The sequence below is a fragment of the Coregonus clupeaformis genome, chromosome 12, assembly GCF_020615455.1.
Source record: "Coregonus clupeaformis isolate EN_2021a chromosome 12, ASM2061545v1, whole genome shotgun sequence".
NCBI classification, from domain to species: Eukaryota; Metazoa; Chordata; class Actinopteri; order Salmoniformes; family Salmonidae; genus Coregonus; species Coregonus clupeaformis.
Window position 1 is genome coordinate 49149661 of NC_059203.1, and position 6000 is coordinate 49155660.

Sequence of the window (6000 nt, forward strand, 5' to 3'; positions counted from 1 at the left end):
GGGAATATCAATTATTTCCCCCCCTTAACAAATCTTGCCTACACCAATAACATGGCTCCTCTTCCCCACAGACCACCATATTGTCTCTGACTAGTGTACTTTCATTCCCCTCTCAGCAGAAATGACAGCCACATTCAATTTAGTCATTACATCACGTCCTAGTAAATTTACCCGACACAGCTTAGATATCAGGATGGGTATGGTTGCTCTCTCATCCTGATTGGTCATGTTTTAGGGTTATTGGGGCTGATAACCTTTCAATAAATTGATGACCAGAGGCAGATCGCACTATGATTTTTCTCCCCATCAATCCTGACTCCATCTGGCTTGTCTGTTGCACAGATTGCTGTCCTGCAGGCTCCCGTATCACAAAGGAATTTAATTTTCATACCCATTACTGTCAATGTCAAATAAGGTTTCTGTTCCTGTTGAAGTGCTATGTCAATAGTAGCCAATTCAAACACCTCACAATTTGGATCAAAGGGTTCCTTAGTCTTCCCCCCACTAGAGTCTACTATTTCTCCCTCAAGGACTAGTCACGCCTTATCTTCCTCTTCCTCACGCTCAAAGCTGGGGGATGGACTTCTCTCTCTCTCTCTTCTCTCTTTTCTCTCTTTTCTCTCCCCGGTTTCCCTTCTTGCCCTCTCCTTTATGTTTGCAGCGGGAAAAGTTATGGCCTATCTTGCCACAGTATTTACACAGGGCCTCACATTCTTTGGCGAAGTGCCCTCCCTTGTTACAGTTAAAGCCCCCTATCCCCCCCGTGGCCTTCACTCTTTCCTGCCTTATCTCCTCTCTCTCCTAAGTTTCTAGTTCTACCCGCCATCTCTCCCAGAGTGGCAATTAGTTACTCTGCATCTTCCTCTTCTTTCTTGGCTCTGTCCTGTCTGTTATTCTGCTCATGATGGATTGCATGTCTCTCTGAGGCTATTACACAATTCAGTTATTTTCCCAACATACTCTCCGTGATCGGCCCATGGCAAAAGTGTCCTCTGGGCATCCCCTGAAACCCACTGCCCTCTAACGGCAGCCCAAACCTTACTATTCCTGTTTTGGGGTGGGTCATTCCTTCTACCGCTCTGGCCACGTCCTCTGTGTTCATGGCCTGTCTGCTAAATGGCATATTATTATTATTACTGTATACATCTAAGGTTGCTCCCCGCCAATAGATTAGGTAAGGCTATCAGTGGGTACTGGCCCCCTCCTACTCTCTCTCTCTCTCTCACTGCTTATTTCTCCTTTACACACCTTATGTATCTGTTTAAGCATGGATTCGAGTTTATCTGCGTCTAGACGTCCCTCAAAACCATACCTCTCCCTCCACCTGGTTACATAATGGAGATTTCTTCTATCCCTGGATTCCATTTTAATTACATCAAGTATTTCTCGTCCCCAGTAAATTTGCCCCCCCATGGTTGGTACTGTTAAAAATCCCTTAGCCACCTCTTCTATATAACAAGTCAATTTAACAAGTAATTCAAAATAGCTTCACACAACAACACCTTGAATCACCCCTTCCTGTATATGTAATCTTGACTAGTCCCCCAGAATTATCTCATACTTTTACAGAGGGATTTATCCCCACAATGTAATCTTGATAATTCCTGACAGTCTCATACAACAGGAATGGGTTCTCCCTCCTCTATACAACCACCTGGAATTATTCATGTGACTTTTGAGCAAACATTAGGTCTCACACGTATACAACCTTACATGATTATTGGTGTTATATCGGTAACCTGGAGTTTATAAGGCTCCAGAATGGATAGAGTTACAGCAAAATCTACAGTTGTTTGTGACTTTTGACTTTACTAATATTCTATTTCTCACACATGCTATTTTAATTCCTTCTGGTGTACTTTTTGTATTTGTTTAACCCGGATTATTTGTTGACTGTTCAATAATCTCTTACAGGTTCCATCCCATAGGTGTACTTTTAATAGTTCCTTCTATTTCAACACCGGGTAGTTTCTTTTGGTAATGGCCTATTACCGTGAATCGTTACGGACCCACCAACAGGTTGACTAGTCCCCCAGAATTATCTCCTACTCTACGGAGGAGTCTATCCTCACAATGTAATCTTGATAATTCCTGACAGTCCCCTACATTTCACTTAAAATGGCTACGCATTGATCAATTTGCTACTTTTCAATATTTTAGCAAGTTCTCAAATCAATTTCACCAAGTAATGAATAAAGACTACTGACCTTATCCTTGCAGCCGAGATTCAATGTAGGTTTGGATTCCGTCACCGTCTCTGTCATTAATCAGGTGTCCTCTGGCCTGTTTTAACCCTTAATGTCAAAGGGCAGGACTTTCTATTCTACGAATGTATCATTCGCCCGTCGACGGTTTTCAGAGTTACCTGGAATGACAGAAACAGGGTATTGGAGTCCGGCTCAGAAGGACCAAGCTGTTATGTGAATTATTTAACAAACTATTTTAGTGTCTCTGTGCGTCTCCCAAAAGGTTGTAAGTCTTTTGGGATTTAAGTAACGGCCAGAGTCCCGGTCTGCATAGTCAGAGATATTTATTCATTGAGAATTCTGCCATCACAATTTCAGAGTCCATCTTTTATACTCATACGTCATACAAAAAGAAATCCCTCCCCTCTGTAGGCGGGCTGTAGTTTTCCACTCTAAAACTGCTCTACTGACCTTCAGTTCACACACACACATACATACACACACACACACACATATCCTACTCCCTGCATTACTCAGTTATTGCCGTTCTCACAATATTCTGCACCATGTTTTCATAACAGTTTCTCCCGTCCCTAAATTGGGAGGCCTCTTTATCTTAGTTTCTCAGTTGTCTTTGTTGTCTGGCCTAACTCTTACTCTCATTGCTAAATAGTGGCTCAATGCCATAGCCTTTACTGGTCCTACACTCACACATTTATAACACATTATACACAGTTTCAGGGTGTAATAATTAGTCATTAATAATTAATCTATCATTGTTTCTGTGTTTGTTTGGTTTGGTCTGTTTTGGCACACCTGTTTCTCATGTCTTGATTATGTGTCCTTTAAGTTCTCGTTGTTTCTGTCTTGTGGTTGTGTGTAGTTGTTCTTTGTCAGCAGGTGCTTCCAGTCAGTTTGTGCTCTATTCTGTTTTAGATAGAGAGAGAGTCTGCACTCGTTGTGCGTGTTTTGCATTTATACGCTGTGTGCGTTATATTTTCTCGTGCCTCCGGCTCTGTTTGTAGCCGTTCATTCTGTGGACTAGCATCTGTGTCCTGCATCTGATTCCTACACCACACCTACACCCGCTCTGACAAATCCTCTGACCTCAACCCAATTGAGATGGTTTGGGATGAGGTTGTTTGCTGTTGATGTTATTCTTCAATAACACAGACCCCAAAGCAAATCAGGGGGAGAAAAATATATTTATTCAAAGATAACTAATCGTAGTTGTTATGCTGGAAAGTAGATGGTAGATGTTAATTCTTCCCTGTCCTCAATGTTTCTCCACTGAACAAAGAGACAGGTTGTAGTTTATAGCCTCAAGCCTAGCATGTGGCTGACCAATTAGAATTCCTTTCAATAAAATTGGGCCAATGGCCAATCCCCCAAATATCCTGTTTCAGGCTTAATGTATAGACAATTTGGACCAATGAGAACTTGCCATATGTAGCTATGAGTTCCTGGTTGGAACCCCTACATAGATTCTAAACAGATGTTGAACTGAAAAACTATTTCCATTTATCGTTAATTCCCGCTTGACCTCTAGTCCTCTGTGTTGTGTATTTTCCTTTGAATATTCTTACACTCCCCCTATACCATTTAAATATATATATATATATATATATATATATATATATATATATATATATATATATATATATATATATATATACTTAAAATGCATTTTTAGAAAACAGGAAAACATAGACAGTATAAAAAACATTAGCTGTAAGCATAAAATCATTTACATTAAACACTTTGCATTTCTATAAAACACAAAGGGCATATTTTACTTGCTGTTGCAATAAGAAATAGATTTCGAACAAAGTTATAGAAAATAAGTGTTGACAGGTGTAATGATGATGACCCTTACGATTCCTACCACATCCTGTATTCGGAGGAAACTCACAAACAAAATGGTGTCTGCAAGACAATAATATTCAATCGTCCTATTGGCAAGGTAATCATTCACAGAGTCCTTTAAAAGTGACCAGCTGTTCCACACCCGTATCAGTCCCACATAGATAACTACTAGAGAGTATGTTCTGACAGCCTGCCGGTAGTGATGAATTCTTCTTCCATTCCACTGGTTGATAAGGTCGTCTCTAATTAACACTTCACCAGTGATCTTGTATCGTTTCAGGTACAGGCCTTGGGTAAAGGGATATTACTGCAGCTTCGGACGATAGATTCTCATAACCTGTAATGAAGGAAAAAAAGTGAAAGTAGACATGTCCTGGTTTCAAGAGAAATTGATATTTCACTTAGATTTCCCTAATATGACGACTGCGTTGTACAACATAGAAGCTTATCAGGTTCTGATCATCTTACTATGCTTCTTTTTTTTAAAAACATTTTAGTCATTTAGCAGACGCTCTTATCCAGAGCGACTTACAGTTAGTGAATACATATATATATTTTTTATACTGGCCCCCCTTCTTCACCAGAGATCGGCCCCCGACTGCTAATCAATCAGTTCTTTACTCTCCAGGCTCCGCTTTGTCATCAAAATGGAAAACCTTACAATGAGTGACATGCATCCACCGTGACTTTTCCTGAACTTTCACTGCTGACCTCGTTATGAGCAAAACCTGATAAGGACCTTCCCATTTTGGCCCTAATGTGTATGTTACGTATTTTTTTTACCATCACCCACAGTCCTGGCACTACGTCATGTCCCCACTCGGGAGTTATTCCCAACGCCTCTTTTACTTGTCTGTCTATGATTCCTCGATTCAGAATTTTAGCTGTGTGTTGTGCGGTTCCTTTCTTAGTAGGGTAGCCTTCAACCCATCGTGAGAAATGATCAACAACGACCAGCACATCTTCCTGTCCTTTAGATTTGGGCAGCGTGATGTAGTCAAGCTGTAGATGTCTGAAGGGTCCTGGTGGGGCAGGCGCTCGTTGTGTCTGTACTTTCACTTGTCCCTTGGTGTTGTTTTCCATATAAATGTTGCAATTCGCCACGACAGCCTCAGCCTCTTTCCGCACACCAGGATTCCACCATTTGCCCACAAAACGATAAACTATCTTGTCCACACCAATGTGTCTCAAACAGTGGATCTGTGTCACCATGTAGCGTAAGAGTACATTTGGCGCTACACAGCTCAGGTTTTATTTCCATACACCTTCTTGATTGAGTTTGCACCCTGCAGCCATCCATTCCCACACTTTTTATTTTGGTGCACTGCTCTGCATGTCTCTAATGTGTTGCAATGTATCCAAGGTGTATTTCCTAATCAGTTTAGGTGACAAAAGTGTTCTCTTGGCAGCCGCCTCGGCAGCTCAGTCAGCCAGATCATTACCTTTACTCTTGTAACTGGAGAGCATTCAGTAGAGCCATCACCTCTGGTCCATTCTTCACAGGAGCTCCCAGTGATGTCATGAATCCTCTGTTTTTCCATATTTTTCCTAAATCATGGGTAACACCGGAAGCATACCTTGAGTCTGTGTAGATATTGGCTGTTTTTTTCCTTCAGCCTGTTTTCATGCTTCTGTCAAAGCCACCAATTCCGCCACCTGTGCTGATGTTCCTGCAGGTAACGTACCTGTGACTATCACATTGTCCATTGTAGTAACTGCCCAGCCTGCCTTCCTCATACCCCCCTCAACAATGCTTGAACCGTCTGTGTATAAGATAAACTCAGGGTTTTCCAACGGATTACTTTTAATAAACCCATCAGAGAGCTGATCCAACTCACAACAGTCGTGTTCAAGTAATGTGGTATCTGGAGGAAGCATCAGCGTAGCTGGATTAGATGGTGTACCACATTGTATGATGATGTTAGGAGCCTCCATCACAGTTGACCAC